Source organism: Hyperolius riggenbachi, chromosome 3, assembly GCF_040937935.1.
Source record: "Hyperolius riggenbachi isolate aHypRig1 chromosome 3, aHypRig1.pri, whole genome shotgun sequence".
Classification (NCBI taxonomy): domain Eukaryota; kingdom Metazoa; phylum Chordata; class Amphibia; order Anura; family Hyperoliidae; genus Hyperolius; species Hyperolius riggenbachi.
Window position 1 is genome coordinate 77,551,395 of NC_090648.1, and position 25,867 is coordinate 77,577,261.

Consider the following 25,867-nt stretch of genomic DNA (forward strand, 5'->3'; position numbering starts at 1 on the left):
CGAGCTCCTTTTTCCCCCCGATGCATTCAGCTTTTACTGAACGCCTCCCATATGGTCTAGCGGTCAGGATTCCTGGTTTTCACCCAGGCGGCCCGGGTTCGACTCCCGGTATGGGAACGTCCTGCCTTTTGGCTAAGGTGCGCTCATCAGAATCAAGCTTCCCAGGTGAGCGTACCAGAGCCCAACAAAAGCCTTCTCCTTGGGGGCCTATTAGTGCAGGGGAAGAACGGCTGTTGGCCAGAAAAAGGTCCTCCCTCTGTAATACTGGCTGTTTTCTCTTCGCCCCATCTACAAAAGTTCTCGGCGGGTGACAAGAAAGGCAATGTCCAAAGTCAGATTTTCAGTTGCTCCAAGCCCCTTTTGCAACTCTGCTGCTGATAGCGCTGATGTCCAGACTCTACTCTCAGTGGTATCTCAGTGGGTGGGAAAGTGATCAAAAGTCTCCGCGATAGGCTTGTACACTTATAGGGTGGACTTGCCCTAACCAAAAGGCTGTCCAAGCATGAGGATTGAACTCACGACCTTCAGATTATGAGACTGACGCGCTACCTACTGCGCTAACGAGGCAGTGCTTTTGCCACTGTGCCGCACACGCGCCAGGTAAGTTGGCTCATGGTTTGCTGTCTAGACAGAGCTGATGCCCCCCTCTGGCTCTCGAGCTCCTTTTTCCCCCAGATGCATTCAGCTCTTACCGAACGCCTCCCATATGGTCTAGCGGTCAGGATTCCTGGTTTTCACCCAGGCGGCCCGGGTTCGACTCCCGGTATGGGAACGTCCTGCCTTTTGGCTAAATTGCGCTCATCAGAATCAAGCTTCCCAGGTGAGCGTACCGGAGCCCAACAAAAGCCTTCTCCTTGGGGGCCTATTAGTGCAGGGGAAGAACGGCTGTTGGCCAGAAAAAGGTCCTCCCTCTGTAATACTGGCTGTTTTCTCTTCGCCCCATCTACAAAAGTTCTCGGCGGGTGACAAGAAAGGCAATGTCCAAAGTCAGATTTTCAGTTGCTCCAAGCCCCTTTTGCAACTCTGCTGCTGATAGCGCTGATGTCCAGACTCTACTCTCAGTGGTATCTCAGTGGGTGGGAAAGTGATCAAAAGTCTCCGCGATAGGCTTGTACGCTTATAGGGTGGACTTGCCCTAACCAAAAGGCTGTCCAAGCATGAGGACAGTGCCCCGTGTGAGGATTGAACTCACGACCTTCAGATTATGAGACTGACGCGCTACCTACTGCGCTAACGAGGCTGTGCCTTTGCCACTGTGCCGCACACGCGCCAGGTAAGTTGGCTCATGGTTTGCTGTCTAGTCAGAGCTGATGCCCCCCTCTGGCTCTCGAGCTCCTTTTTCCCCCAGATGCATTCAGCACTTACCGAACGCCTCCCATATGGTCTAGCGGTCAGGATTCCTGGTTTTCACCCAGGCGGCCCGGGTTCAACTCCCGGTATGGGAACGTCCTGCCTTTTGGCTAAGGTGCGCTCATCAGAATCAAGCTTCCCAGGTGAGCGTACCGGAGCCCAACAAAAGCCTTCTCCTTGGTGGCCTATTAGTGCAGGGGAAGAATGGCTGTTGGCCAGAAAAAGGTCCTCCCTCTGTAATACTGGCTGTTTTCTCTTCGCCCCATCTACAAAAGTTCTCGGCGGGTGACAAGAAAGGCAATGTCCAAAGTCAGATTTTCAGTTGCTCCAAGCCCCTTTTGCAACTCTGCTGCTGATAGCGCTGATGTCCAGACTCTACTCTCAGTGGTATCTCAGTGGGTGGGAAAGTGATCAAAAGTCTCCGCGATAGGCTTGTACGCTTATAGGGTGGACTTGCCCTAACCAAAAGGCTGTCCAAGCATGAGGACAGTGCCCCGTGTGAGGATTGAACTCACGACCTTCAGATTATGAGACTGACGCGCTACCTACTGCGCTAACGAGGCAGTGCTTTTGCCACTGTGCCGCACACGCGCCAGGTAAGTTGGCTCATGGTTTGCTGTCTAGACAGAGCTGATGCCCCCCTCTGGCTCTCGAGCTCCTTTTTCCCCCAGATGCATTAAGCTCCTACTGAACGCCTCCCATATGGTCTAGTGGTCAGGATTCCTGGTTTTCACCCAGGCGGCCCGTGTTCGACTCCCGGTATGAGAACAACCTCCCTTTTGGCTAAGGTGCGCTCATCAGAATCAAGCTTCCCAGGTGAGCGTACCGGAGCCCAACAAAAGCCTTCTCCTTGGGGGCCTATTAGTGCAGGGGAAGAACGGCTGTTGGCCAGAAAAAGGTCCTCCCTCTGTAATACTGGCTGTTTTCTCTTCGCCCCATCTACAAAAGTTCTCGGCGGGTGACAAGAAAGGCAATGTCCAAAGTCAGATTTTCAGTTGCTCCAAGCCCCTTTTGCAACTCTGCTGCTGATAGCGCTGATGTCCAGACTCTACTCTCAGTGGTATCTCAGTGGGTGGGAAAGTGATCAAAAGTCTCCGCGATAGGCTTGTACGCTTATAGGGTGGACTTGCCCTAACCAAAAGGCTGTCCAAGCATGAGGACAGTGCCCCGTGTGAGGATTGAACTCACAACCTTCAGATTATGAGACTGACGCGCTACCTACTGCGCTAACGAGGCAGTGCTTTTGCAACTGTGCCGCACACGCACCAGGTAAGTTGGCTCATGGTTTGCTGTCTAGACAGAGCTGATGCCCCCCTCTGGCTCTCGAGCTCCTTTTTCCCCCAGATGCATTCAGCTCTTACCGAATGCCTCCCATATGGTCTAGCGGTCAGGATTCCTGGTTTTCACCCAGGAGGCCCGGGTTCGACTCCCGGTATGGGAACGTCCTCCCTTTTGGCTAAGGTGCGCTCATCAGAATCAAGCTTCCCAGGTGAGCGTACCGGAGCCCAACAAAAGCCTTCTCCTTGGGGGCCTATTAGTGCAGGGGAAGAACGGCTGTTGGCCAGAAAAAGGTCCTCTCTCTGTAATACTGGCTGTTTTCTCTTCGCCCCATCTACAAAAGTTCTCGGCGGGTGACAAGAAAGGCAATGTCCAAAGTCAGATTTTCAGTTGCTCCAAGCCGCTTTTGCAACTCTGCTGCTGATAGCGCTGATGTCCAGACTCTACTCTCAGTGGTATCTCAGTGGGTGGGAAAGTGATCAAAAGTCTCCGCGATAGGCTTGTACGCTTATAGGGTGGACTTGCCCTAACCAAAAGGCTGTCCAAGCATGAGGACAGTGCCCCGTGTGAGGATTGAACTCACGACCTTCAGATTATGAGACTGACGCGCTACCTACTGCGCTAACGAGGCAGTGCTTTTGCCACTGTGCCGCACACGCGCCAGGTAAGTTGGCTCATGGTTTGCTGTCTAGACAGAGCTGATGCCCCCCTCTGGCTCTCGAGCTCCTTTTTCCCCCAGATGCATTCAGCTCTTACTGAACGCCTCCCATATGGTCTAGCGGTCAGGATTCCTGGTTTTCACCCAGGCGGCCCGGGTTCGACTCCCGGTATGGGAACGTCCTGCCTTTTGGCTAAGGTGCGCTCATCAGAATCAAGCTTCCCAGGTGAGCGTACCGGAGCCCAACAAAAGCCTTCTCCTTGGGGGCCTATTAGTGCAGGGGAAGAACGGCTGTTGGCCAGAAAAAGGTCCTCCCTCTGTAATACTGGCTGTTTTCTCTTCGCCCCATCTACAAAAGTTCTCGGCGGGTGACAAGAAAGGCAATGTCCAAAGTCAGATTTTCAGTTGCTCCAAGCCCCTTTTGCAACTCTGCTGCTGATAGCGCTGATGTCCAGACTCTACTCTCAGTGGTATCTCAGTGGGTGGGAAAGTGATCAAAAGTCTCCGCGATAGGCTTGTACGCTTATAGGGTGGACTTGCCCTAACCAAAAGGCTGTCCAAGCATGAGGACAGTGCCCCATGTGAGGATTGAACTCACAACCTTCAGATTATGAGACTGACGCGCTACCTACTGCGCTAACGAGGCAGTGCTTTTGCCACTGTGCCGCACACGCGCCAGGTAAGTTGGCTCATGGTTTGCTGTCTAGACAGAGCTGATGCCCCCCTCTGGCTCTCGAGCTCCTTTTTCCCCCAGATGCATTCAGCTCTTACCGAACGCCTCCCATATGGTCTAGCGGTCAGGATTCCTGGTTTTCACCCAGGCGGCCCGGGTTCGACTCCCGGTATGGGAACGTCCTGCCTTTTGGCTAAGGTGCGCTCATCAGAATCAAGCTTCCCAGGTGAGCGTACCGGAGCCCAACAAAAGCCTTCTCCTTGGTGGCCTATTAGTGCAGGGGAAGAATGGCTGTTGGCCAGAAAAAGGTCCTCCCTCTGTAATACTGGCTGTTTTCTCTTCGCCCCATCTACAAAAGTTCTCGGCGGGTGACAAGAAAGGCAATGTCCAAAGTCAGATTTTCAGTTGCTCCAAGCCCCTTTTGCAACTCTGCTGCTGATAGCGCTGATGTCCAGACTCTACTCTCAGTGGTATCTCAGTGGGTGGGAAAGTGATCAAAAGTCTCCGCGATAGGCTTGTACGCTTATAGGGTGGACTTGCCCTAACCAAAAGGCTGTCCAAGCATGAGGACAGTGCCCCGTGTGAGGATTGAACTCACAACCTTCAGATTATGAGACTGACGCGCTACCTACTGCGCTAACGAGGCAGTGCTTTTGCCACTGTGCCGCACACGCGCCAGGTAAGTTGGCTCATGGTTTGCTGTCTAGACAGAGCTGATGCCCCCCTCTGGCTCTCGAGCTCCTTTTTCCCCCCGATGCATTCAGCTTTTACTGAACGCCTCCCATATGGTCTAGCGGTCAGGATTCCTGGTTTTCACCCAGGCGGCCCGGGTTCGACTCCCGGTATGGGAACGTCCTGCCTTTTGGCTAAGGTGCGCTCATCAGAATCAAGCTTCCCAGGTGAGCGTACCAGAGCCCAACAAAAGCCTTCTCCTTGGGGGCCTATTAGTGCAGGGGAAGAACGGCTGTTGGCCAGAAAAAGGTCCTCCCTCTGTAATACTGGCTGTTTTCTCTTCGCCCCATCTACAAAAGTTCTCGGCGGGTGACAAGAAAGGCAATGTCCAAAGTCAGATTTTCAGTTGCTCCAAGCCCCTTTTGCAACTCTGCTGCTGATAGCGCTGATGTCCAGACTCTACTCTCAGTGGTATCTCAGTGGGTGGGAAAGTGATCAAAAGTCTCCGCGATAGGCTTGTACACTTATAGGGTGGACTTGCCCTAACCAAAAGGCTGTCCAAGCATGAGGATTGAACTCACGACCTTCAGATTATGAGACTGACGCGCTACCTACCGCGCTAACGAGGCAGTGCTTTTGCCACTGTGCCGCACACGCGCCAGGTAAGTTGGCTCATGGTTTGCTGTCTAGACAGAGCTGATGCCCCCCTCTGGCTCTCGAGCTCCTTTTTCCCCCAGATGCATTCAGCTCTTACCGAACGCCTCCCATATGGTCTAGCGGTCAGGATTCCTGGTTTTCACCCAGGCGGCCCGGGTTCGACTCCCGGTATGGGAGTCGAACTGTGCCGCCTGGGTGAAAACTGTGCCGCACACGCGCCAGGTAAGTTGGCTCATGGTTTGCTGTCTAGACAGAGCTGATGCCCCCCTCTGGCTCTCGAGCTCCTTTTTCCCCCCGATGCATTCAGCTTTTACTGAACGCCTCCCATATGGTCTAGCGGTCAGGATTCCTGGTTTTCACCCAGGCGGCCCGGGTTCGACTCCCGGTATGGGAACGTCCTGCCTTTTGGCTAAGGTGCGCTCATCAGAATCAAGCTTCCCAGGTGAGCGTACCGGAGCCCAACAAAAGCCTTCTCCTTGGGGGCCTATTAGTGCAGGGGAAGAACGGCTGTTGGCCAGAAAAAGGTCCTCCCTCTGTAATACTGGCTGTTTTCTCTTCGCCCCATCTACAAAAGTTCTCGGCGGGTGACAAGAAAGGCAATGTCCAAAGTCAGATTTTCAGTTGCTCCAAGCCCCTTTTGCAACTCTGCTGCTGATAGCGCTGATGTCCAGACTCTACTCTCAGTGGTATCTCAGTGGGTGGGAAAGTGATCAAAAGTCTCCGCGATAGGCTTGTACGCTTATAGGGTGGACTTGCCCTAACCAAAAGGCTGTCCAAGCATGAGGACAGTGCCCCGTGTGAGGATTGAACTCACGACCTTCAGATTATGAGACTGACGCGCTACCTACTGCGCTAACGAGGCTGTGCCTTTGCCACTGTGCCGCACACGCGCCAGGTAAGTTGGCTCATGGTTTGCTGTCTAGTCAGAGCTGATGCCCCCCTCTGGCTCTCGAGCTCCTTTTTCCCCCAGATGCATTCAGCACTTACCGAACGCCTCCCATATGGTCTAGCGGTCAGGATTCCTGGTTTTCACCCAGGCGGCCCGGGTTCAACTCCCGGTATGGGAACGTCCTGCCTTTTGGCTAAGGTGCGCTCATCAGAATCAAGCTTCCCAGGTGAGCGTACCGGAGCCCAACAAAAGCCTTCTCCTTGGTGGCCTATTAGTGCAGGGGAAGAATGGCTGTTGGCCAGAAAAAGGTCCTCCCTCTGTAATACTGGCTGTTTTCTCTTCGCCCCATCTACAAAAGTTCTCGGCGGGTGACAAGAAAGGCAATGTCCAAAGTCAGATTTTCAGTTGCTCCAAGCCCCTTTTGCAACTCTGCTGCTGATAGCGCTGATGTCCAGACTCTACTCTCAGTGGTATCTCAGTGGGTGGGAAAGTGATCAAAAGTCTCCGCGATAGGCTTGTACGCTTATAGGGTGGACTTGCCCTAACCAAAAGGCTGTCCAAGCATGAGGACAGTGCCCCGTGTGAGGATTGAACTCACGACCTTCAGATTATGAGACTGACGCGCTACCTACTGCGCTAACGAGGCAGTGCTTTTGCCACTGTGCCGCACACGCGCCAGGTAAGTTGGCTCATGGTTTGCTGTCTAGACAGAGCTGATGCCCCCCTCTGGCTCTCGAGCTCCTTTTTCCCCCAGATGCATTAAGCTCCTACTGAACGCCTCCCATATGGTCTAGTGGTCAGGATTCCTGGTTTTCACCCAGGCGGCCCGTGTTCGACTCCCGGTATGAGAACAACCTCCCTTTTGGCTAAGGTGCGCTCATCAGAATCAAGCTTCCCAGGTGAGCGTACCGGAGCCCAACAAAAGCCTTCTCCTTGGGGGCCTATTAGTGCAGGGGAAGAACGGCTGTTGGCCAGAAAAAGGTCCTCCCTCTGTAATACTGGCTGTTTTCTCTTCGCCCCATCTACAAAAGTTCTCGGCGGGTGACAAGAAAGGCAATGTCCAAAGTCAGATTTTCAGTTGCTCCAAGCCCCTTTTGCAACTCTGCTGCTGATAGCGCTGATGTCCAGACTCTACTCTCAGTGGTATCTCAGTGGGTGGGAAAGTGATCAAAAGTCTCCGCGATAGGCTTGTACGCTTATAGGGTGGTCTTGCCCTAACCAAAAGGCTGTCCAAGCATGAGGACAGTGCCCCGTGTGAGGATTGAACTCACAACCTTCAGATTATGAGACTGACGCGCTACCTACTGCGCTAACGAGGCAGTGCTTTTGCAACTGTGCCGCACACGCACCAGGTAAGTTGGCTCATGGTTTGCTGTCTAGACAGAGCTGATGCCCCCCTCTGGCTCTCGAGCTCCTTTTTCCCCCAGATGCATTCAGCTCTTACCGAACGCCTCCCATATGGTCTAGCGGTCAGGATTCCTGGTTTTCACCCAGGCGGCCCGGGTTCGACTCCCGTTATGGGAACGTCCTGCCTTTTGGCTAAGGTGCGCTCATCAGAATCAAGCTTCCCAGGTGAGCGTACCGGAGCCCAACAAAAGCCTTCTCCTTGGGGGCCTATTAGTGCAGGGGAAGAACGGCTGTTGGCCAGAAAAAGGTCCTCTCTCTGTAATACTGGCTGTTTTCTCTTCGCCCCATCTACAAAAGTTCTCGGCGGGTGACAAGAAAGGCAATGTCCAAAGTCAGATTTTCAGTTGCTCCAAGCCCCTTTTGCAACTCTGCTGCTGATAGCGCTGATGTCCAGACTCTACTCTCAGTGGTATCTCAGTGGGTGGGAAAGTGATCAAAAGTCTCCGCGATAGGCTTGTACGCTTATAGGGTGGACTTGCCCTAACCAAAAGGCTGTCCAAGCATGAGGACAGTGCCCCGTGTGAGGATTGAACTCACGACCTTCAGATTATGAGACTGACGCGCTACCTACTGCGCTAACGAGGCAGTGCTTTTGCCACTGTGCCGCACACGCGCCAGGTAAGTTGGCTCATGGTTTGCTGTCTAGACAGAGCTGATGCCCCCCTCTGGCTCTCGAGCTCCTTTTTCCCCCAGATGCATTCAGCTCTTACCGAACGCCTCCCATATGGTCTAGCGGTCAGGATTCCTGGTATTCACCCAGGCGGCCCGGGTTCGACTCCCGGTATGGGAACGTCCTGCCTTTTGGCTAAGGTGCGCTCATCAGAATCAAGCTTCCCAGGTGAGCGTACCGGAGCCCAACAAAAGCCTTCTCCTTGGGGGCCTATTAGTGCAGGGGAAGAACGGCTGTTGGCCAGAAAAAGGTCCTCCCTCTGTAATACTGGCTGTTTTCTCTTCGCCCCATCTACAAAAGTTCTCGGCGGGTGACAAGAAAGGCAATGTCCAAAGTCAGATTTTCAGTTGCTCCAAGCCCCTTTTGCAACTCTGCTGCTGATAGCGCTGATGTCCAGACTCTACTCTCAGTGGTATCTCAGTGGGTGGGAAAGTGATCAAAAGTCTCCGCGATAGGCTTGTACGCTTATAGGGTGGACTTGCCCTAACCAAAAGGCTGTCCAAGCATGAGGACAGTGCCCCGTGTGAGGATTGAACTCACAACCTTCAGATTATGAGACTGACGCGCTACCTACTGCACTAACGAGGCAGTGCTTTTGCCACTGTGCCGCACACGCGCCAGGTAAGTTGGCTCATGGTTTGCTGTCTAGACAGAGCTGATGCCCCCCTCTGGCTCTCGAGCTCCTTTTTCCCCCAGATGCATTCAGCTCTAACCGAACGCCTCCCATATGGTCTAGCGGTCAGGATTCCTGGTTTTCACCCAGGCGGCCCGGGTTCGACTCCTGGTATGGGAACGTCCTGCCTTTTGGCTAAGATGCGCTCATCAGAATCAAGCTTCCCAGGTGAGCGTACCGGAGCCCAACAAAAGCCTTCTCCTTGGTGGCCTATTAGTGCAGGGGAAGAATGGCTGTTGGCCAGAAAAAGGTCCTCCCTCTGTAATACTGGCTGTTTTCTCTTCGCCCCATCTACAAAAGTTCTCGGCGGGTGACAAGAAAGGCAATGTCCAAAGTCAGATTTTCAGTTGCTCCAAGCCCCTTTTGCAACTCTGCTGCTGATAGCGCTGATGTCCAGACTCTACTCTCAGTGGTATCTCAGTGGGTGGGAAAGTGATCAAAAGTCTCCGCGATAGGCTTGTACGCTTATAGGGTGGACTTGCCCTAACCAAAAGGCTGTCCAAGCATGAGGACAGTGCCCCGTGTGAGGATTGAACTCACGACCTTCAGATTATGAGACTGACGCGCTACCTACTGCGCTAACGAGGCAGTGCTTTTGCCACTGTGCCGCACACGCGCCAGGTAAGTTGGCTCATGGTTTGCTGTCTAGACAGAGCTGATGCCCCCCTCTGGCTCTCGAGCTCCTTTTTCCCCCCGATGCATTCAGCTCTTACTGAACGCCTCCCATATGGTCTAGCGGTCAGGATTCCTGGTTTTCACCCAGGCGGCCCGGGTTCGACTCCCGGTATGGGAACGTCCTGCCTTTTGGCTAAGGTGCGCTCATCAGAATCAAGCTTCCCAGGTGAGCGTACCGGAGCCCAACAAAAGCCTTCTCCTTGGGGGCCTATTAGTGCAGGGGAAGAACGGCTGTTGGCCAGAAAAAGGTCCTCCCTCTGTAATACTGGCTGTTTTCTCTTCGCCCCATCTACAAAAGTTCTCGGCGGGTGACAAGAAAGGCAATGTCCAAAGTCAGATTTTCAGTTGCTCCAAGCCCCTTTTGCAACTCTGCTGCTGATAGCGCTGATGTCCAGACTCTACTCTCAGTGGTATCTCAGTGGGTGGGAAAGTGATCAAAAGTCTCCGCGATAGGCTTGTACACTTATAGGGTGGACTTGCCCTAACCAAAAGGCTGTCCAAGCATGAGGATTGAACTCACGACCTTCAGATTATGAGACTGACGCGCTACCTACTGCGCTAACGAGGCAGTGCTTTTGCCACTGTGCCGCACACGCGCCAGGTAAGTTGGCTCATGGTTTGCTGTCTAGACAGAGCTGATGCCCCCCTCTGGCTCTCGAGCTCCTTTTTCCCCCAGATGCATTCAGCTCTTACCGAACGCCTCCCATATGGTCTAGCGGTCAGGATTCCTGGTTTTCACCCAGGCGGCCCGGGTTCGACTCCCGGTATGGGAACGTCCTGCCTTTTGGCTAAGGTGCGCTCATCAGAATCAAGCTTCCCAGGTGAGCTTCCCGGAGCCCAACAAAAGCCTTCTCCTTGGGGGCCTATTAGTGCAGGGGAAGAACGGCTGTTGGCCAGAAAAAGGTCCTCCCTCTGTAATACTGGCTGTTTTCTCTTCGCCCCATCTACAAAAGTTCTCGGCGGGTGACAAGAAAGGCAATGTCCAAAGTCAGATTTTCAGTTGCTCCAAGCCCCTTTTGCAACTCTGCTGCTGATAGCGCTGATGTCCAGACTCTACTCTCAGTGGTATCTCAGTGGGTGGGAAAGTGATCAAAAGTCTCCGCGATAGGCTTGTACGCTTATAGGGTGGACTTGCCCTAACCAAAAGGCTGTCCAAGCATGAGGACAGTGCCCCGTGTGAGGATTGAACTCACGACCTTCAGATTATGAGACTGACGCGCTACCTACTGCGCTAACGAGGCAGTGCTTTTGCCACTGTGCCGCACACGCGCCAGGTAAGTTGGCTCATGGTTTGCTGTCTAGACAGAGCTGATGCCCCCCTCTGGCTCTCGAGCTCCTTTTTCCCCCAGATGCATTCAGCTCTTATCGATCGCCTCCCATATGGTCTAGCGGTCAGGATTCCTGGTTCTCACCCAGGCGGCCCGGGTTCGACTCCCGGTATGGGAACCTCCTGCCTTTTGGCTAAGGTGCGCTCATCAGAATCAAGCTTCCCAGGTGAGCGTACCGGAGCCCAACAAAAGCCTTCTCCTTGGGGGCCTATTAGTGCAGGGGAAGAACGGCTGTTGGCCAGAAAAAGGTCCTCCCTCTGTAATACTGGCTGTTTTCTCTTCGCCCCATCTACAAAAGTTCTCGGCGGGTGACAAGAAAGGCAATGTCCAAAGTCAGATTTTCAGTTGCTCCAAGCCCCTTTTGCAACTCTGCTGCTGATAGCGCTGATGTCCAGACTCTACTCTCAGTGGTATCTCAGTGGGTGGGAAAGTGATCAAAAGTCTCCGCGATAGGCTTGTACGCTTATAGGGTGGACTTGCCCTAACCAAAAGGCTGTCCAAGCATGAGGACAGTGCCCCGTGTGAGGATTGAACTCACAACCTTCAGATTATGAGACTGACGCGCTACCTACTGCGCTAACGAGGCAGTGCTTTTGCCACTGTGCCGCACACGCGCCAGGTAAGTTGGCTCATGGTTTGCTGTCTAGACAGAGCTGATGCCCCCCTCTGGCTCTCGAGCTCCTTTTTCCCCCAGATGCATTCAGCTCTTACCGAACGCCTCCCATATGGTCTAGCGGTCAGGATTCCTGGTTTTCACCCAGGCGGCCCGGGTTCGACTCCCGGTAAGGGAACGTCCTGCCTTTTGGCTAAGGTGCGCTCATCAGAATCAAGCTTCCCAGGTGAGCGTACCGGAGCCCAACAAAAGCCTTCTCCTTGGTGGCCTATTAGTGCAGGGGAAGAATGGCTGTTGGCCAGAAAAAGGTCCTCCCTCTGTAATACTGGCTGTTTTCTCTTCGCCCCATCTACAAAAGTTCTCGGCGGGTGACAAGAAAGGCAATGTCCAAAGTCAGATTTTCAGTTGCTCCAAGCCCCTTTTGCAACTCTGCTGCTGATAGCGCTGATGTCCAGACTCTACTCTCAGTGGTATCTCAGTGGGTGGGAAAGTGATCAAAAGTCTCCGCGATAGGCTTGTACGCTTATAGGGTGGACTTGCCCTAACCAAAAGGCTGTCCAAGCATGAGGACAGTGCCCCGTGTGAGGATTGAACTCACGACCTTCAGATTATGAGACTGACGCGCTACCTACTGCGCTAACGAGGCAGTGCTTTTGCCACTGTGCCGCACACGCGCCAGGTAAGTTGGCTCATGGTTTGCTGTCTAGACAGAGCTGATGCCCCCCTCTGGCTCTCGAGCTCCTTTTTTCCCCAGATGCATTCAGCTCTTACCGAACGCCTCCCATATGGTCTAGCGGTCAGGATTCCTGTTTTTCACCCAGGCGGCCCGGGTTCGACTCCCGGTATGGGAACGTCCTGCCTTTTGGCTAAGGTGCGCTCATCAGAATCAAGCTTCCCAGGTGAGCGTACCGGAGCCCAACAAAAGCCTTCTCCTTGGGGGCCTATTAGTGCAGGGGAAGAACGGCTGTTGGCCAGAAAAAGGTCCTCCCTCTGTAATACTGGCTGTTTTCTCTTCGCCCCATCTACAAAAGTTCTCGGCGGGTGACAAGAAAGGCAATGTCCAAAGTCAGATTTTCAGTTGCTCCAAGCCCCTTTTGCAACTCTGCTGCTGATAGCGCTGATGTCCAGACTCTACTCTCAGTGGTATCTCAGTGGGTGGGAAAGTGATCAAAAGTCTCCGCGATAGGCTTGTACGCTTATAGGGTGGACTTGCCCTAACCAAAAGGCTGTCCAAGCATGAGGACAGTGCCCCGTGTGAGGATTGAACTCACGACCTTCAGATTATGAGACTGACGCGCTACCTACTGCGCTAACGAGGCAGTGCTTTTGCCACTGTGCCGCACACGCGCCAGGTAAGTTGGCTCATGGTTTGCTGTCTAGACAGAGCTGATGCCCCCCTCTGGCTCTCGAGCTCCTTTTTCCCCCAGATGCATTCAGCGCTTATCGAACGCCTCCCATATGGTCTAGCGGTCAGGATTCCTGGTTTTCACCCAGGCGGCCCGGGTTCGACTCCCGGTATGGGAACGTCCTGCCTTTTGGCTAAGGTGCGCTCATCAGAATCAAGCTTCCCAGGTGAGCGTCCCGGAGCCCAACAAAAGCCTTCTCCTTGGGGGCCTATTAGTGCAGGGGAAGAACGGCTGTTGGCCAGAAAAAGGTCCTCCCTCTGTAATACTGGCTGTTTTCTCTTCGCCCCATCTACAAAAGTTCTCGGCGGGTGACAAGAAAGGCAATGTCCAAAGTCAGATTTTCAGTTGCTCCAAGCCCCTTTTGCAACTCTGCTGCTGATAGCGCTGATGTCCAGACTCTACTCTCAGTGGTATCTCAGTGGGTGGGAAAGTGATCAAAAGTCTCCGCGATAGGCTTGTACGCTTATAGGGTGGACTTGCCCTAACCAGAAGGCTGTCCAAGCATGAGGTCAGTGCCCCGTGTGAGGATTGAACTCACGACCTTCAGATTATGAGACTGACGCACTACCTACTGCGCTGACGAGGCAGTGCTTTTGCCACTGTGCCGCACACGCGCCAGGTAAGTTGGCTCATGGTTTGCTGTCTAGACAGAGCTGATGCCCCCCTCTGGCTCCCGAGCTCCTTTTTCCCCCAGATGCATTCAGCTCTTACCCAACGCCTCCCATATGGTCTAGCGGTCAGGATTCCTGGTTTTCACCCAGGCGGCCCGGGTTCGACTCCCGGTATGGGAACGTCCTGCCTTTTGGCTAAGGTGCGTTCATCAGAATCAAGCTTCCCAGGTGAGCGTCCCGGAGCCCAACAAAAGCCTTCTCCTTGGGGGCCTATTAGTGCAGGGGAAGAACGGCTGTTGGCCAGAAAAAGGTCCTACCTCTGTAATACTGGCTGTTTTCTCTTCGCCCCATCTACAAAAGTTCTCGGCGGGTGACAAGAAAGGCAATGTCCAAAGTCAGATTTTCAGTTGCTCCAAGCCCCTTTTGCAACTCTGCTGCTGATAGCGCTGATGTCCAGACTCTACTCTCAGTGGTATCTCAGTGGGTGGGAAAGTGATCAAAAGTCTCCGCGATAGGCTTGTACGCTTATAGGGTGGACTTGCCCTAACCAAAAGGCTGTCCAAGCATGAGGACAGTGCCCCGTGTGAGGATTGAACTCACGACCTTCAGATTATGAGACTGACGCGCTACCTACTGCGCTAACAAGGCAGTGCTTTTGCCACTGTGCCGCACACGCGCCAGGTAAGTTGGCTCATGGTTTGCTGTCTAGACAGAGCTGATGCCCCCCTCTGGCTCTCGAGCTCCTTTTTCCCCCAGATGCATTCAGCGCTTATCGAACGCCTCCCATATGGTCTAGCGGTCAGGATTCCTGGTTCTCACCCAGGCGGCCCGGGTTCGACTCCCGGTATGGGAACCTCCTGCCTTTTGGCTAAGGTGCGCTCATCAGAATCAAGCTTCCCAGGTGAGCGTACCGGAGCCCAACAAAAGCCTTCTCCTTGGGGGCCTATTAGTGCAGGGGAAGAACGGCTGTTGGCCAGAAAAAGGTCCTCCGTCTGTAATACTGGCTGTTTTCTCTTCGCCCCATCTACAAAAGTTCTCGGCGGGTGACAAGAAAGGCAATGTCCAAAGTCAGATTTTCAGTTGCTCCAAGCCCCTTTTGCAACTCTGCTGCTGATAGCGCTGATGTCCAGACTCTACTCTCAGTGGTATCTCAGTGGGTGGGAAAGTGATCAAAAGTCTCCGCGATAGGCTTGTACGCTTATAGAGTGGACTTGCCCTAACCAAAAGGCTGTCCAAGCATGAGGACAGTGCCCCGTGTGAGGATTGAACTCACGACCTTCAGATTATGAGACTGACGCGCTACCTACTGCGCTAACGAGGCAGTGCTTTTGCCACTGTGCCGCACACGCGCCAGGTAAGTTGGCTCATGGTTTGCTGTCTAGACAGAGCTGATGCCCCCCTCTGGCTCTCGAGCTCCTTTTTCCCCCAGATGCATTCAGCTCTTACCGAACGCCTCCCATATGGTCTAGCGGTCAGGATTCCTGGTTTTCACCCAGGCGGCCCGGGTTCGACTCCCGGTATGGGAACGTCCTGCCTTTTGGCTAAGGTGCGCTCATCAGAATCAAGCTTCCCAGGTGAGCGTACCGGAGCCCAACAAAAGCCTTCTCCTTGGGGGCCTATTAGTGCAGGGGAAGAACGGCTGTTGGCCAGAAAAAGGTCCTCCCTCTGTAATACTGGCTGTTTTCTCTTCGCCCCATCTACAAAAGTTCTCGGCGGGTGACAAGAAAGGCAATGTCCAAAGTCAGATTTTCAGTTGCTCCAAGCCCCTTTTGCAACTCTGCTGCTGATAGCGCTGATGTCCAGACTCTACTCTCAGTGGTATCTCAGTGGGTGGGAAAGTGATCAAAAGTCTCCGCTTATAGGGTGGACTTGCCCTAACCAAAAGGCTGTCCAAGCATGAGGACAGTGCCCCGTGTGAGGATTGAACTCACGACCGTCAGATTATGAGACTGACGCGCTACCTACTGCGCTAACGAGGCAGTGCTTTTGCCACTGTGCCGCACACGCGCCAGGTAAGTTGGCTCATGGTTTGCTGTCTAGACAGAGCTGATGCCCCCCTCTGGCTCTCGAGCTCCTTTTTCCCCCAGATGCATTCAGCTCTTACCGAACGCCTCCCATATGGTCTAGCGGTCAGGATTCCTGGTTTTCACCCAGGCGGCCTGGGTTCGACTCCCGGTATGGGAACGTCCTGCCTTTTGGCTAAGGTGCGCTCATCAGAATCAAGCTTCCCAGGTGAGCGTACCGGAGCCCAACAAAAGCCTTCTCCTTGGGGGCCTATTAGTGCAGGGGAAGAACGGCTGTTGGCCAGAAAAAGGTCCTCCCTCTGTAATACTGGCTGTTTTCTCTTCGCCCCATCTACAAAAGTTCTCGGCGGGTGACAAGAAAGGCAATGTCCAAAGTCAGATTTTCAGTTGCTCCAAGCCCCTTTTGCAACTCTGCTGCTGATAGCGCTGATGTCCAGACTCTACTCTCAGTGGTATCTCAGTGGGTGGGAAAGTGATCAAAAGTCTCCGCGATAGGCTTGTACGCTTATAGGGTGGACTTGCCCTAACCAAAAGGCTGTCCAAGCATGAGGACAGTGCCCCGTGTGAGGATTGAACTCACGACCTTCAGATTATGAGACTGACGCGCTACCTACTGCGCTAACGAGGCAGTGCTTTTGCCACTGTGCCGCACACGCGCCAGGTAAGTTGGCTCATGGTTTGCCGTCTAGACAGAGCTGATGCCCCCCTCTGGCTCTCGAGCTCCTTTTTCCCCCAGATGCATTCAGCTCTTACTGAACGCCTCCCATATGGTCTAGCGGTCAGGATTCCTGGTTTTCACCCAGGCGGCCCTGGTTCGACTCCCGGTATGGGAACGTCCTGCCTTTTGGCTAAGGTGCGCTCATCAGAATCAAGCTTCCCAGGTGAGCGTACCGGAGCCCAACAAAAGCCTTCTCCTTGGGGGCCTATTAGTGCAGGGGAAGAACGTCTGTTGGCCAGAAAAAGGTCCTCCCTCTGTAATACTGGCTGTTTTCTCTTCGCCCCATCTACAAAAGTTCTCGGCGGGTGACAAGAAAGGCAATGTCCAAAGTCAGATTTTCAGTTGCTCCAAGCCCCTTTTGCAACTCTGCTGCTGATAGCGCTGATGTCCAGACTCTACTCTCAGTGGTATCTCAGTGGGTGGGAAAGTGATCAAAAGTCTCCGCGATAGGCTTGTACGCTTATAGGGTGGACTTGCCCTAACCAAAAGGCTGTCCAAGCATGAGAACAGTGCCCCGTGTGAGGATTGAACTCACGACCTTCAGATTATGAGACTGACGCGCTACCTACTGCGCTAACGAGGCAGTGCTTTTGCCACTGTGCCGCACACGCGCCAGGTAAGTTGGCTCATGGTTTGCTGTCTAGACAGAGCTGATGCCCCCCTCTGGCTCTCGAGCTCCTTTTTCCCCCAGATGCATTCAGCTCTTACTGAATGCCTCCCATATGGTCTAGCGGTCAGGATTCCTGATTTTCACCCAGGTGGCCCGGGTTCGACTCCCGGTATGGGAACCTCCTGCCTTTTGGCTAAGGTGCGCTCATCAGAATCAAGCTTCCCAGGTGAGCGTACCGGAGCCCAACAAAAGCCTTCTCCTTGGGGGCCTATTAGTGCAGGGGAAGAACGGCTGTTGGCCAGAAAAAGGTCCTCCCTCTGTAATACTGGCTGTTTTCTCTTCGCCCCATCTACAAAAGTTCTCGGCGGGTGACAAGAAAGGCAATGTCCAAAGTCAGATTTTCAGTTGCTCCAAGCCCCTTTTGCAACTCTGCTGCTGATAGCGCTGATGTCCAGACTCTACTCTCAGTGGTATCTCAGTGGGTGGGAAAGTGATCAAAAGTCTCCGCGATAGGCTTGTACGCTTATAGGGTGGACTTGCCCTAACCAAAAGGCTGTCCAAGCATGAGGACAGTGCCCCGTGTGAGGATTGAACTCACGACCTTCAGATTATGAGACTGACACGCTACCTACTGCGCTAACGAGGCAGTGCTTTTGCCACTGTGCCGCACACGCGCCAGGTAAGTTGGCTCATGGTTTGCTGTCTAGACAGAGCTGATGCCCCCCTCTGGCTCTCGAGCTCCTTTTTCCCCCAGATGCATTCAGCTCTTACTGAATGCCTCCCATATGGTCTAGCGGTCAGGATTCCTGGTTTTCACCCAGGCGGCCCGGGTTCGACTCCCGGTATGGGAACGTCCTGCCTTTTGGCTAAGGTGCGCTCATCAGAATCAAGCTTTCCAGGTGAGCGTACCGGAGCCCAACAAAACCCTTCTCCTTGGGGGCCTATTAGTGCAGGGGAAGAACGGCTGTTGGCCAGAAAAAGGTCCTCCCTCTGTAATACTGGCTGTTTTCTCTTCGCCCCATCTACAAAAGTTCTCGGCGGGTGACAAGAAAGGCAATGTCCAAAGTCAGATTTTCAGTTGCTCCAAGCCCCTTTTGCAACTCTGCTGCTGATAGCGCTGATGTCCAGACTCTACTCTCAGTGGTATCTCAGTGGGTGGGAAAGTGATCAAAAGTCTCCGCGATAGGCTTGTACGCTTATAGGGTGGACTTGCACTAACCAAAAGGCTGTCCTAGCATGAGGACAGTGCCCCGTGTGAGGATTGAACTCACGACCTTCAGATTATGAGACTGACGCGCTACCTACTGCGCTAACGAGGCAGTGCTGTTGCCACTGTGCCGCACACGCGCCAGGTAAGTTGGCTCATGGTTTGCTGTCTAGACAGAGCTGATGCCCCCCTCTGGCTCTCGAGCTCCTTTTTCCCCCAGATGCATTCAGCTCTTACCGAACGTCTCCCATATGGTCTAGCGGTCAGGATTCCTGGTTTTCACCCAGGCGGCCCGGGTTCGACTCCCGGTATGGGAACGTCCTGCCTTTTGGCTAAGGTGCGCTCATCAGAATCAAGCTTCCCAGGTGAGCGTACCGGAGCCCAACAAAAGCCTTCTCCTTGGGGGCCTATTAGTGCAGGGGAAGAACGGCTGTTGGCCAGAAAAAGGTCCTCCCTCTGTAATACTGGCTGTTTTCTCTTCGCCCCATCTACAAAAGTTCTCGGCGGGTGACAAGAAAGGCAATGTCCAAAGTCAGATTTTCAGTTGCTCCAAGCCCCTTTTGCAACTCTGCTGCTGATAGCGCTGATGTCCAGACTCTACTCTCAGTGGTATCTCAGTGGGTGGGAAAGTGATCAAAAGTCTCCGCGATAGGCTTGTACGCTTATAGGGTGGACTTGCCCTAACCAAAAGGCTGTCCAAGCATGAGGACAGTGCCCCGTGTGAGGATTGAACTCACGACCTTCAGATTATGAGACTGACGCGCTACCTACTGCGCAAACCAGGCAGTGCTTTTGCCACTGTGCCGCACACGCGCCAGGTAAGTTGGCTCATGGTTTGCTGTCTAGACAGAGCTGATGCCCCCCTCTGGCTCTCGAGCTCCTTTTTCCCCCAGATGCATTCAGCTCTTACCGAACGCCTCCCATATGGTCTAGCGGTCAGGATTCCTGGTTTTCACCCAGGTGGCCCGGGTTCGACTCCCGGTATGGGAACATCCTGCCTTTTGGCTAAGGTGCGCTCATCAGAATCAAGCTTCCCAGGTGAGCGTACCGGAGCCCAACAAAAGCCTTCTCTTTGGGGGCCTATTAGTGCAGGGGAAGAACGGCTGTTGGCCAGAAAAAGGTCCTCCCTCTGTAATACTTGCTGTTTTCTCTTCGCCCCATCTACAAAAGTTCTCGGCGGGTGACAAGAAAGGCAATGTCCAAAGTCAGATTTTCAGTTGCTCCAAGCCCCTTTTGCAACTCTGCTGCTGATAGCGCTGATGTCCAGACTCTACTCTCAGTGGTATCTCAGTGGGTGGGAAAGTGATCAAAAGTCTCCGCGATAGGCTTGTACGCTTATAGGGTGGACTTGCCCTAACCAAAAGGCTGTCCAAGCATGAGGACAGTGCCCCGTGTGAGGATTGAACTCACGACCTTCAGATTATGAGACTGACGCGCTACCTACTGCGCTAACGAGGCAGTGCTTTTGCCACTGTGCCGCACACGCGCCAGGTAAGTTGGCTCATGGTTTGCTGTCTAGACAGAGCTGATGCCCCCCTCTGGCTCTCGAGCTCCTTTTTCCCCCAGATGCATTCAGCTCTTACCGAACGCCTCCCATATGGTGTAGCGGTCAGGATTCCTGGTTTTCACCCAGGTGGCCCGGGTTTGACTCCCGGTATGGGAACGTCCTGCCTTTTGGCTAAGGTGCGCTCATCAGAATCAAGCTTCCCAGGTGAGCGTACCGGAGCCCAACAAAAGCCTTCTCCTTGGGGGCCTATTAGTGCAGGGGAAGAACGGCTGTTGGCCAGAAAAAGGTCCTCCCTCTGTAATACTGGCTGTTTTCTCTTCGCCCCATCTACAAAAGTTCTCGGCGGGTGACAAGAAAGGCAATGTCCAAAGTCAGATTTTCAGTTGCTCCAAGCCCCTTTTGCAACTCTGCTGCTGATAGCGCTGATGTCCAGACTCTACTCTCAGTGGTATCTCAGTGGGTGGGAAAGTGATCAAAAGTCTCCGCGATAGGCTTGTACGCTTATAGGGTGGACTTGCCCTAACCAAAAGGCTGTCCAAGCATGAGGACAGTGCCCCGTGTGAGGATTGAACTCACGACCTTCAGATTATGAGACTGACGCGCTACCTACTGCGCTAACGAGGCAGTGCTTTTGCCACTGTGCCGCACACGCCCCAGGTAAGTTGGCTCATGGTTTGCTGTCTAGACAGAGCTGATGCCCCCCTCTGGCTCTCGAGCTCCTTTTTCCCCCAGATGCATTCACCTCTTACCGAACGCCTCCCATATGGTCTAGCGGTCAGGATTCCTGGTTTTCACCCAGGTGGCCCGGGTTCGACTCCCGGTATGGGAACGTCCCAGGGGCGCCTCTTGCCTTCTTTTCACTCCAGGCAAGAAATCCTGTGGCGCCCCCCTCCCCCCCCCATAAAAAATAAAACAAAAATCATATACATTATAGAACACTTCACACATGATATAAGCCATCAGAGAGGGATAACTATGAAATGGGGCCCTGGGCAAGATAACACTTTGCCCTCCACTGATGGTCACCTGGCTTATTTAGTTAGATTTGGTGGGGGCTAGCAACCACCAGGCCCCTAAACTCTCTCTAGACCCTAGGCAGCTGCCTAAGTTTGCCTTGTGGATGATCAGCATTGTATGCCATACAGCACATGCTGCCAGTATGCACCTCAAATAAATACAGCATCCACACTACAAGTTCCAATGGCAGTCACATTGCAAGATTGGATTATCAAGCAAGACATTCTTACTTTCAAAATAATTTTTCACAAACATTATGAGATATGCAAATATGTTACCACCTGTTAGGGTAGGACTGGAGTGAGTATATCATGACATTGAAGGGCTGATATGGTAAGGTGGTTTAAGGCCCAGTGCACACCGAGCGGTTTTAGCAGCGATCCGCCAACCGCATCTGTCTGTGAAAACGCTTGGCTAATGTATTTCCATGGGATGGTGCACACCAGCGGTTTGAGGTTTTTAGCAAACCGCAAACGTGCCTCCTGCTGCACATTTGCGGTTTGCAGAAGCGATTCTGCCTCAATGTAAAGTATAGGAAAAATGCAAACTGCTCTAAAAAACACTAGATCAGAGCGGTTTTCCAGGCATATTTGTTACAGAAGCTGTTCAGTAACAGCTTTTACTGTAACAATATTTGTAATCTGCTTCACAAAAACACTCGGCATGTTTAGAAAATGTCTCTAAACATGCCTAGAATCGCTCTGAAATCTGCTTCAAAAACCGCTAGCGTTTTGAGGATCTGCTAGCGGTTTTGGTGTGCACTGGGCCTAACAGTTTGATTCATAATCCATTCTGGAGATAAGCACAGTGTGTTTGTAGTGTAAGTGATACAAGAGAAGAGAAGTAGAATGGAGGGAGGGAGGGTAGTGGAGGGTCAGAATTGATGACATGGATGAGCAGATATCTATGAGTAGAATAGAGGCTCAGTGGGTACCACTACTGCATTTTAGTGCTGAGTCCTAGGCTTGAACATTGGCCAGGGCAAAATCTGCATGGAGTTTCTGTCTTCAGACACTTCAGACATTTCCTGCATCCTAAAAAACATACTAATAAGTCAACTGGTTTACCCCAAAACAATCCTATATTGAAAATATTAGACTATAACTGTGGTAGGGATTAGACCGTGAGCTCCTCTGAGGACAGTCAGTGACATGACTATGTACTCTGTAAAGTGCTTCAGGAGATGTCAGTGCTATATAAATAAATAATAATAATATGGTAGGACATTAGACTATGACTATGGTAGGGTTAGATTGTGAGCTCCTCTGAGGACAGTCAGTGACATCACTATGTACTCTCTACAGTGCTGCAGAAGATGTCAGTGCTATATAAATACATAATAATAATATGGTAGGACATTAGACTATGACTATGGTAGGATTAGATTGTGAGCTCCTCTGGGGACAGTCCGTGACATGACTATGTTCTCTGTAAAGTGCTGTAGAAGATGTCAGTGCTATATAAATACATAATAATAATATGGTAGGACATTAGACTATGACTATAGTAGGATTAGATTGTGAGCTCCTCTGAGGACAGTCAGTGACATGACTATGTACTCTGTAAAGTACTGCAGAAGATGTCAGTGCTATATAAAGTACTGCAGAAGATGTCAGTGCTATATAAATACATGATAATAATAGGGTCGGACATTACAGTTTGACTATGGTAGGGATGAAATTGTAAGCTCCAGTGAGCAGTCAGTGACATGACTATGTACTCTGTAAAGTGCTGAAGATGTCAGTGCTACATAAATACACAATAATAGTTCCAAATGCTACTGGCTCCCCTGAAGAGTGCTCAGACTAGTGTACATAATTGTGCACATTGTTCCCCAAGTAGCAGTTGTTTGGTCAGAGAGACAGTGGGAGAGGGAGCATGAGCAGAGGGTGAGGGCGAGCAAAGTTAAGCTCCACACTCACCACAGTGACTGCAACAACACAGGAAGATGGATCCAGCGAGGTGTCCCTCATGACAAGCGTCCAGCGATTCATCTTCCTGCCAGCGGGTATGCGAGATGTCACGTGACATTACAGGACGGGCGCGAACGAGAAGTCAAGCGACCTCAGTACTTTACTTGATCCTCAGTGACGGTCACTTTTCACCACACAATGCTAAGCGATGTCACGACATCGTGTAAATGACTACTTGTCGCTCAAAAAAAAATTGATGGACATCGGGAAAATCGTTGGAAAAATCGTGAGGTGGTACATAGCATTAGAGAGAGGGCAAACAGACAGCATTAATGGAAATACATTATTATGCCATCTTCAATTATAAGTAGTGATGGATGTAATTACACACATTGCTTACATGTCCATTATCATTGTTTGAGCTTTAGATGCTGCCCTCCTATTCACTCTCTCACAATGAAAGACAAAACCTGCAACCCCCACTGTGTCCATTACACACTTCAAACACTGTCCTGTTGAATTCAGGGAGAAGTTCGGGCTGTGTAGGGGAGAGGATCAGATAATCCTACCTCTCCATAGCTAGTCATGGCTGGAGAGCGTCCTGACATCTAGACATGCAGACATTCTAGCAGAGCACACAGCTGTCTGCAGAGATTACTGTTTGTTTGTTTGTCTCACTTGCTCTGCAGACTCAGTAACATTTGGGGGTAGGGCACTGTCACCTCTGTGGAGGGGCAGAGAACAGCTATAAACCAGACACCTTCTTCTTATAATTCTGAACTCTGAATGATTCTTTATCCGTGACTTAGCAGAAGGCTATTTGTGAAAAGAGCAGAGTAACCAAGCAGCTCAGGGTGACCCAAGCTACTAGGAATGTATAGGGGGATAAAAGGAACCAAATGCCCTCCTACTAAAAAAGCAACGATTGGTGTAATTTGCCTCCTTAAAACAGAAGGAAATCTTTTTCTCTCCAGGCCCTTACAATGGTCTTTCAGGACAGGAATTTGTATTTCCCCTTGGACTGACAGTAATTTACTGCGCCTTCCCCATCAAAGCCGCTCCAAGCCGCTGCCTGGGTGGTCAGTAGGTAAAGGCGCCCCTGGAACGTCCTGCCTTTTGGCTAAGGTGCGCTCATCAGAATCAAGCTTCCCAGGTGAGCGTACCGGAGCCCAACAAAAGCCTTCTCCTTGGGGGCCTATTAGTGCAGGGGAAGAACGGCTGTTGGCCAGAAAAAGGTCCTCCCTCTGTAATACTGGCTGTTTTCTCTTCGCCCCATCTACGAAAGTTCTCGGCGGGTGACAAGAAAGGCAATGTCCAAAGTCAGATTTTCAGTTGCTCCAAGCCCCTTTTGCAACTCTGCTGCTGATAGCGCTGATGTCCAGACTCTACTCTCAGTGGTATCTCAGTGGGTGGGAAAGTGATCAAAAGTCTCCGCGATAGGCTTGTACGCTTATAGGGTGGACTTGCCCTAACCAAAAGGCTGTCCAAGCATGAGGACAGTGCCCCATGTGAGGATTGAACTCACGACCTTCAGATTATGAAACTGACGCGCTACCTACTGCGCTAACGAGGCAGTGCTTTTGCCACTGTGCCGCACACGCGCCAGGTAAGTTGGCTCATGGTTTGCTGTCTAGACAGAGCTGATGCCCCCCTCTGGCTCTCGAGCTCCTTTTTCCCCCAGATGCATTCAGCTCTTACCGAACGCCTCCCATATGGTGTAGCGGTCAGGATTCCTGGTTTTCACCCAGGTGGCCCGGGTTCGACTCCCGGTATGTGAACGTCCTGCCTTTTGGCTAAGGTGCGCTCATCAGAATCAAGCTTCCCAGGTGAGCGTACCGGAGCCCAACAAAAGCCTTCTCCTTGGGGGCCTATTAGTGCAGGGGAAGAACGGCTGTTGGCCAGAAAAAGGTCCTCCCTCTGTAATACTGGCTGTTTTCTCTTCGCCCCATGTACAAAAGTTCTCGGCGGGTGACAAGAAAGGCAATGTCCAAAGTCAGATTTTCAGTTGCTCCAAGCCCCTTTTGCAACTCTGCTGCTGATAGCGCTGATGTCCAGACTCTACTCTCAGTGGTATCTCAGTGGGTGGGAAAGTGATCAAAAGTCTCCGCGATAGGCTTGTACGCTTATAGGGTGGACTTGCCCTAACCAAAAGGCTGTCCAAGCATGAGGACAGTGCCCCGTGTGAGGATTGAACTCACAACCTTCAGATTATGAGACTGACGCGCTACCTACTGCGCTAACGAGGCAGCGCTTTTGCCACTGTGCCGCACACGCCCCAGGTAAGTTGGCTCATGGTTTGCTGTCTAGACAGAGCTGATGCCCCCCTCTGGCTCTCAAGCTCCTTTTTCCCCCAGATGCATTCAGCTCTTACTGAACGCCTCCCATATGGTCTAGCGGTCAGGATTCCTGGTTTTCACCCAGGTGTCCCGGGTTCGACTCCCGGTATGGGAACGTCCCAGGGGCGCCTCTTGCCTTCTTTTCACTCCAGGCAAGAAATCCTGTGGCGCCCCCCTCCCCCCCCCCATAAAAAATAAAACAAAAATCATATACATTATAGAACACTTCACACATGATATAAGCCATCAGAGAGGGATAACTATGAAATGGGGCCCTGGGCAAGATAACACTTTGCCCTCCACTGATGGTCACCTGGCTTATTTAGTTAGATTTGGTGGGGGCTAGCAACCACCAGGCCCCTAAACTCTCTCTAGACCCTAGGCAGCTGCCTAAGTTTGCCTTGTGGATGATCAGCATTGTATGCCATACAGCACATGCTGCCAGTATGCACCTCAAATAAATACAGCATCCACACTACAAGTTCCAATGGCAGTCACATTGCAAGATTGGATTATCAAGCAAGACATTCTTACTTTCAAAATAATTTTTCACAAACATTATGAGATATGCAAATATGTTACCACCTGTTAGGGTAGGACTGGAGTGAGTATATCATGACATTGAAGGGCTGATATGGTAAGGTGGTTTAAGGCCCAGTGCACACCGAGCGGTTTTAGCAGCGATCCGCCAACCGCATCTGTCTGTGAAAACGCTTGGCTAATGTATTTCCATGGGATGGTGCACACCAGCGGTTTGAGGTTTTTAGCAAACCGCAAACGTGCCTCCTGCTGCACATTTGCGGTTTGCAGAAGCGATTCTGCCTCAATGTAAAGTATAGGAAAAATGCAAACCGCTCTAAAAAACACTAGATCAGAGCGGTTTTCCAGGCATATTTGTTACAGAAGCTGTTCAGTAACAGCTTTTACTGTAACAATATTTGTAATCTGCTTCACAAAAACACTCGGCATGTTTAG

At 52.1% G+C, this 25,867-nt stretch overlaps 62 non-coding genes across 62 annotated transcripts; 33 read left to right on the forward strand and 29 right to left on the reverse strand.

Moving 5' to 3' along the window:
- Positions 1 to 45: 45 nt before the first annotated feature.
- Positions 46 to 117, forward strand: TRNAE-UUC (transfer RNA glutamic acid (anticodon UUC)). Its single transcript has one exon. It is a non-coding gene; the product is annotated as a tRNA-Glu (tRNA).
- Positions 118 to 700: 583 nt separating this feature from the next.
- TRNAE-UUC (transfer RNA glutamic acid (anticodon UUC)) lies at positions 701 to 772 on the forward strand. The gene has a single exon. It is a non-coding gene; the product is annotated as a tRNA-Glu (tRNA).
- Positions 773 to 1,167: 395 nt separating this feature from the next.
- Positions 1,168 to 1,240, reverse strand: TRNAM-CAU (transfer RNA methionine (anticodon CAU)). Its single transcript has one exon. It is a non-coding gene; the product is annotated as a tRNA-Met (tRNA).
- Positions 1,241 to 1,373: 133 nt separating this feature from the next.
- Positions 1,374 to 1,445, forward strand: TRNAE-UUC (transfer RNA glutamic acid (anticodon UUC)). The gene has a single exon. It is a non-coding gene; the product is annotated as a tRNA-Glu (tRNA).
- Positions 1,446 to 1,840: 395 nt separating this feature from the next.
- Positions 1,841 to 1,913, reverse strand: TRNAM-CAU (transfer RNA methionine (anticodon CAU)). The gene has a single exon. It is a non-coding gene; the product is annotated as a tRNA-Met (tRNA).
- Positions 1,914 to 2,046: 133 nt separating this feature from the next.
- Positions 2,047 to 2,118, forward strand: TRNAE-UUC (transfer RNA glutamic acid (anticodon UUC)). Its single transcript has one exon. It is a non-coding gene; the product is annotated as a tRNA-Glu (tRNA).
- Positions 2,119 to 2,513: 395 nt separating this feature from the next.
- On the reverse strand, positions 2,514 to 2,586 carry TRNAM-CAU (transfer RNA methionine (anticodon CAU)). Its single transcript has one exon. It is a non-coding gene; the product is annotated as a tRNA-Met (tRNA).
- A 133-nt stretch (positions 2,587 to 2,719) lies between these two features.
- Positions 2,720 to 2,791, forward strand: TRNAE-UUC (transfer RNA glutamic acid (anticodon UUC)). The gene has a single exon. It is a non-coding gene; the product is annotated as a tRNA-Glu (tRNA).
- Positions 2,792 to 3,186: 395 nt separating this feature from the next.
- Positions 3,187 to 3,259, reverse strand: TRNAM-CAU (transfer RNA methionine (anticodon CAU)). The gene has a single exon. It is a non-coding gene; the product is annotated as a tRNA-Met (tRNA).
- A 133-nt stretch (positions 3,260 to 3,392) lies between these two features.
- TRNAE-UUC (transfer RNA glutamic acid (anticodon UUC)) lies at positions 3,393 to 3,464 on the forward strand. The gene has a single exon. It is a non-coding gene; the product is annotated as a tRNA-Glu (tRNA).
- Positions 3,465 to 3,859: 395 nt separating this feature from the next.
- TRNAM-CAU (transfer RNA methionine (anticodon CAU)) lies at positions 3,860 to 3,932 on the reverse strand. Its single transcript has one exon. It is a non-coding gene; the product is annotated as a tRNA-Met (tRNA).
- A 133-nt stretch (positions 3,933 to 4,065) lies between these two features.
- On the forward strand, positions 4,066 to 4,137 carry TRNAE-UUC (transfer RNA glutamic acid (anticodon UUC)). The gene has a single exon. It is a non-coding gene; the product is annotated as a tRNA-Glu (tRNA).
- A 395-nt stretch (positions 4,138 to 4,532) lies between these two features.
- TRNAM-CAU (transfer RNA methionine (anticodon CAU)) lies at positions 4,533 to 4,605 on the reverse strand. Its single transcript has one exon. It is a non-coding gene; the product is annotated as a tRNA-Met (tRNA).
- Positions 4,606 to 4,738: 133 nt separating this feature from the next.
- TRNAE-UUC (transfer RNA glutamic acid (anticodon UUC)) lies at positions 4,739 to 4,810 on the forward strand. The gene has a single exon. It is a non-coding gene; the product is annotated as a tRNA-Glu (tRNA).
- A 583-nt stretch (positions 4,811 to 5,393) lies between these two features.
- On the forward strand, positions 5,394 to 5,465 carry TRNAE-UUC (transfer RNA glutamic acid (anticodon UUC)). Its single transcript has one exon. It is a non-coding gene; the product is annotated as a tRNA-Glu (tRNA).
- A 145-nt stretch (positions 5,466 to 5,610) lies between these two features.
- TRNAE-UUC (transfer RNA glutamic acid (anticodon UUC)) lies at positions 5,611 to 5,682 on the forward strand. The gene has a single exon. It is a non-coding gene; the product is annotated as a tRNA-Glu (tRNA).
- Positions 5,683 to 6,077: 395 nt separating this feature from the next.
- Positions 6,078 to 6,150, reverse strand: TRNAM-CAU (transfer RNA methionine (anticodon CAU)). Its single transcript has one exon. It is a non-coding gene; the product is annotated as a tRNA-Met (tRNA).
- A 133-nt stretch (positions 6,151 to 6,283) lies between these two features.
- Positions 6,284 to 6,355, forward strand: TRNAE-UUC (transfer RNA glutamic acid (anticodon UUC)). Its single transcript has one exon. It is a non-coding gene; the product is annotated as a tRNA-Glu (tRNA).
- Positions 6,356 to 6,750: 395 nt separating this feature from the next.
- Positions 6,751 to 6,823, reverse strand: TRNAM-CAU (transfer RNA methionine (anticodon CAU)). Its single transcript has one exon. It is a non-coding gene; the product is annotated as a tRNA-Met (tRNA).
- A 133-nt stretch (positions 6,824 to 6,956) lies between these two features.
- TRNAE-UUC (transfer RNA glutamic acid (anticodon UUC)) lies at positions 6,957 to 7,028 on the forward strand. The gene has a single exon. It is a non-coding gene; the product is annotated as a tRNA-Glu (tRNA).
- Positions 7,029 to 7,423: 395 nt separating this feature from the next.
- On the reverse strand, positions 7,424 to 7,496 carry TRNAM-CAU (transfer RNA methionine (anticodon CAU)). Its single transcript has one exon. It is a non-coding gene; the product is annotated as a tRNA-Met (tRNA).
- Positions 7,497 to 7,629: 133 nt separating this feature from the next.
- Positions 7,630 to 7,701, forward strand: TRNAE-UUC (transfer RNA glutamic acid (anticodon UUC)). Its single transcript has one exon. It is a non-coding gene; the product is annotated as a tRNA-Glu (tRNA).
- A 395-nt stretch (positions 7,702 to 8,096) lies between these two features.
- Positions 8,097 to 8,169, reverse strand: TRNAM-CAU (transfer RNA methionine (anticodon CAU)). Its single transcript has one exon. It is a non-coding gene; the product is annotated as a tRNA-Met (tRNA).
- A 133-nt stretch (positions 8,170 to 8,302) lies between these two features.
- On the forward strand, positions 8,303 to 8,374 carry TRNAE-UUC (transfer RNA glutamic acid (anticodon UUC)). Its single transcript has one exon. It is a non-coding gene; the product is annotated as a tRNA-Glu (tRNA).
- Positions 8,375 to 8,769: 395 nt separating this feature from the next.
- Positions 8,770 to 8,842, reverse strand: TRNAM-CAU (transfer RNA methionine (anticodon CAU)). The gene has a single exon. It is a non-coding gene; the product is annotated as a tRNA-Met (tRNA).
- A 133-nt stretch (positions 8,843 to 8,975) lies between these two features.
- On the forward strand, positions 8,976 to 9,047 carry TRNAE-UUC (transfer RNA glutamic acid (anticodon UUC)). Its single transcript has one exon. It is a non-coding gene; the product is annotated as a tRNA-Glu (tRNA).
- Positions 9,048 to 9,442: 395 nt separating this feature from the next.
- On the reverse strand, positions 9,443 to 9,515 carry TRNAM-CAU (transfer RNA methionine (anticodon CAU)). The gene has a single exon. It is a non-coding gene; the product is annotated as a tRNA-Met (tRNA).
- A 133-nt stretch (positions 9,516 to 9,648) lies between these two features.
- On the forward strand, positions 9,649 to 9,720 carry TRNAE-UUC (transfer RNA glutamic acid (anticodon UUC)). The gene has a single exon. It is a non-coding gene; the product is annotated as a tRNA-Glu (tRNA).
- A 583-nt stretch (positions 9,721 to 10,303) lies between these two features.
- Positions 10,304 to 10,375, forward strand: TRNAE-UUC (transfer RNA glutamic acid (anticodon UUC)). The gene has a single exon. It is a non-coding gene; the product is annotated as a tRNA-Glu (tRNA).
- Positions 10,376 to 10,770: 395 nt separating this feature from the next.
- Positions 10,771 to 10,843, reverse strand: TRNAM-CAU (transfer RNA methionine (anticodon CAU)). The gene has a single exon. It is a non-coding gene; the product is annotated as a tRNA-Met (tRNA).
- Positions 10,844 to 10,976: 133 nt separating this feature from the next.
- TRNAE-CUC (transfer RNA glutamic acid (anticodon CUC)) lies at positions 10,977 to 11,048 on the forward strand. Its single transcript has one exon. It is a non-coding gene; the product is annotated as a tRNA-Glu (tRNA).
- Positions 11,049 to 11,443: 395 nt separating this feature from the next.
- TRNAM-CAU (transfer RNA methionine (anticodon CAU)) lies at positions 11,444 to 11,516 on the reverse strand. The gene has a single exon. It is a non-coding gene; the product is annotated as a tRNA-Met (tRNA).
- Positions 11,517 to 11,649: 133 nt separating this feature from the next.
- On the forward strand, positions 11,650 to 11,721 carry TRNAE-UUC (transfer RNA glutamic acid (anticodon UUC)). Its single transcript has one exon. It is a non-coding gene; the product is annotated as a tRNA-Glu (tRNA).
- Positions 11,722 to 12,116: 395 nt separating this feature from the next.
- On the reverse strand, positions 12,117 to 12,189 carry TRNAM-CAU (transfer RNA methionine (anticodon CAU)). The gene has a single exon. It is a non-coding gene; the product is annotated as a tRNA-Met (tRNA).
- Positions 12,190 to 12,322: 133 nt separating this feature from the next.
- TRNAE-UUC (transfer RNA glutamic acid (anticodon UUC)) lies at positions 12,323 to 12,394 on the forward strand. Its single transcript has one exon. It is a non-coding gene; the product is annotated as a tRNA-Glu (tRNA).
- Positions 12,395 to 12,789: 395 nt separating this feature from the next.
- Positions 12,790 to 12,862, reverse strand: TRNAM-CAU (transfer RNA methionine (anticodon CAU)). The gene has a single exon. It is a non-coding gene; the product is annotated as a tRNA-Met (tRNA).
- Positions 12,863 to 12,995: 133 nt separating this feature from the next.
- TRNAE-UUC (transfer RNA glutamic acid (anticodon UUC)) lies at positions 12,996 to 13,067 on the forward strand. The gene has a single exon. It is a non-coding gene; the product is annotated as a tRNA-Glu (tRNA).
- Positions 13,068 to 13,462: 395 nt separating this feature from the next.
- On the reverse strand, positions 13,463 to 13,535 carry TRNAM-CAU (transfer RNA methionine (anticodon CAU)). Its single transcript has one exon. It is a non-coding gene; the product is annotated as a tRNA-Met (tRNA).
- A 133-nt stretch (positions 13,536 to 13,668) lies between these two features.
- TRNAE-UUC (transfer RNA glutamic acid (anticodon UUC)) lies at positions 13,669 to 13,740 on the forward strand. The gene has a single exon. It is a non-coding gene; the product is annotated as a tRNA-Glu (tRNA).
- Positions 13,741 to 14,135: 395 nt separating this feature from the next.
- On the reverse strand, positions 14,136 to 14,208 carry TRNAM-CAU (transfer RNA methionine (anticodon CAU)). The gene has a single exon. It is a non-coding gene; the product is annotated as a tRNA-Met (tRNA).
- A 133-nt stretch (positions 14,209 to 14,341) lies between these two features.
- Positions 14,342 to 14,413, forward strand: TRNAE-CUC (transfer RNA glutamic acid (anticodon CUC)). The gene has a single exon. It is a non-coding gene; the product is annotated as a tRNA-Glu (tRNA).
- A 395-nt stretch (positions 14,414 to 14,808) lies between these two features.
- On the reverse strand, positions 14,809 to 14,881 carry TRNAM-CAU (transfer RNA methionine (anticodon CAU)). The gene has a single exon. It is a non-coding gene; the product is annotated as a tRNA-Met (tRNA).
- A 133-nt stretch (positions 14,882 to 15,014) lies between these two features.
- On the forward strand, positions 15,015 to 15,086 carry TRNAE-UUC (transfer RNA glutamic acid (anticodon UUC)). The gene has a single exon. It is a non-coding gene; the product is annotated as a tRNA-Glu (tRNA).
- Positions 15,087 to 15,466: 380 nt separating this feature from the next.
- On the reverse strand, positions 15,467 to 15,539 carry TRNAM-CAU (transfer RNA methionine (anticodon CAU)). The gene has a single exon. It is a non-coding gene; the product is annotated as a tRNA-Met (tRNA).
- A 133-nt stretch (positions 15,540 to 15,672) lies between these two features.
- On the forward strand, positions 15,673 to 15,744 carry TRNAE-UUC (transfer RNA glutamic acid (anticodon UUC)). The gene has a single exon. It is a non-coding gene; the product is annotated as a tRNA-Glu (tRNA).
- A 395-nt stretch (positions 15,745 to 16,139) lies between these two features.
- On the reverse strand, positions 16,140 to 16,212 carry TRNAM-CAU (transfer RNA methionine (anticodon CAU)). Its single transcript has one exon. It is a non-coding gene; the product is annotated as a tRNA-Met (tRNA).
- A 133-nt stretch (positions 16,213 to 16,345) lies between these two features.
- Positions 16,346 to 16,417, forward strand: TRNAE-UUC (transfer RNA glutamic acid (anticodon UUC)). The gene has a single exon. It is a non-coding gene; the product is annotated as a tRNA-Glu (tRNA).
- Positions 16,418 to 16,812: 395 nt separating this feature from the next.
- On the reverse strand, positions 16,813 to 16,885 carry TRNAM-CAU (transfer RNA methionine (anticodon CAU)). Its single transcript has one exon. It is a non-coding gene; the product is annotated as a tRNA-Met (tRNA).
- A 133-nt stretch (positions 16,886 to 17,018) lies between these two features.
- On the forward strand, positions 17,019 to 17,090 carry TRNAE-UUC (transfer RNA glutamic acid (anticodon UUC)). The gene has a single exon. It is a non-coding gene; the product is annotated as a tRNA-Glu (tRNA).
- Positions 17,091 to 17,485: 395 nt separating this feature from the next.
- On the reverse strand, positions 17,486 to 17,558 carry TRNAM-CAU (transfer RNA methionine (anticodon CAU)). Its single transcript has one exon. It is a non-coding gene; the product is annotated as a tRNA-Met (tRNA).
- Positions 17,559 to 17,691: 133 nt separating this feature from the next.
- On the forward strand, positions 17,692 to 17,763 carry TRNAE-UUC (transfer RNA glutamic acid (anticodon UUC)). The gene has a single exon. It is a non-coding gene; the product is annotated as a tRNA-Glu (tRNA).
- A 395-nt stretch (positions 17,764 to 18,158) lies between these two features.
- TRNAM-CAU (transfer RNA methionine (anticodon CAU)) lies at positions 18,159 to 18,231 on the reverse strand. The gene has a single exon. It is a non-coding gene; the product is annotated as a tRNA-Met (tRNA).
- Positions 18,232 to 18,364: 133 nt separating this feature from the next.
- TRNAE-UUC (transfer RNA glutamic acid (anticodon UUC)) lies at positions 18,365 to 18,436 on the forward strand. The gene has a single exon. It is a non-coding gene; the product is annotated as a tRNA-Glu (tRNA).
- A 395-nt stretch (positions 18,437 to 18,831) lies between these two features.
- Positions 18,832 to 18,904, reverse strand: TRNAM-CAU (transfer RNA methionine (anticodon CAU)). The gene has a single exon. It is a non-coding gene; the product is annotated as a tRNA-Met (tRNA).
- A 133-nt stretch (positions 18,905 to 19,037) lies between these two features.
- On the forward strand, positions 19,038 to 19,109 carry TRNAE-UUC (transfer RNA glutamic acid (anticodon UUC)). The gene has a single exon. It is a non-coding gene; the product is annotated as a tRNA-Glu (tRNA).
- A 395-nt stretch (positions 19,110 to 19,504) lies between these two features.
- On the reverse strand, positions 19,505 to 19,577 carry TRNAM-CAU (transfer RNA methionine (anticodon CAU)). Its single transcript has one exon. It is a non-coding gene; the product is annotated as a tRNA-Met (tRNA).
- Positions 19,578 to 19,710: 133 nt separating this feature from the next.
- On the forward strand, positions 19,711 to 19,782 carry TRNAE-UUC (transfer RNA glutamic acid (anticodon UUC)). The gene has a single exon. It is a non-coding gene; the product is annotated as a tRNA-Glu (tRNA).
- Positions 19,783 to 20,177: 395 nt separating this feature from the next.
- Positions 20,178 to 20,250, reverse strand: TRNAM-CAU (transfer RNA methionine (anticodon CAU)). The gene has a single exon. It is a non-coding gene; the product is annotated as a tRNA-Met (tRNA).
- Positions 20,251 to 20,383: 133 nt separating this feature from the next.
- Positions 20,384 to 20,455, forward strand: TRNAE-UUC (transfer RNA glutamic acid (anticodon UUC)). The gene has a single exon. It is a non-coding gene; the product is annotated as a tRNA-Glu (tRNA).
- Positions 20,456 to 24,056: 3,601 nt separating this feature from the next.
- Positions 24,057 to 24,129, reverse strand: TRNAM-CAU (transfer RNA methionine (anticodon CAU)). The gene has a single exon. It is a non-coding gene; the product is annotated as a tRNA-Met (tRNA).
- A 600-nt stretch (positions 24,130 to 24,729) lies between these two features.
- TRNAM-CAU (transfer RNA methionine (anticodon CAU)) lies at positions 24,730 to 24,802 on the reverse strand. Its single transcript has one exon. It is a non-coding gene; the product is annotated as a tRNA-Met (tRNA).
- Positions 24,803 to 24,935: 133 nt separating this feature from the next.
- On the forward strand, positions 24,936 to 25,007 carry TRNAE-UUC (transfer RNA glutamic acid (anticodon UUC)). The gene has a single exon. It is a non-coding gene; the product is annotated as a tRNA-Glu (tRNA).
- Positions 25,008 to 25,867: the final 860 nt, after the last annotated feature.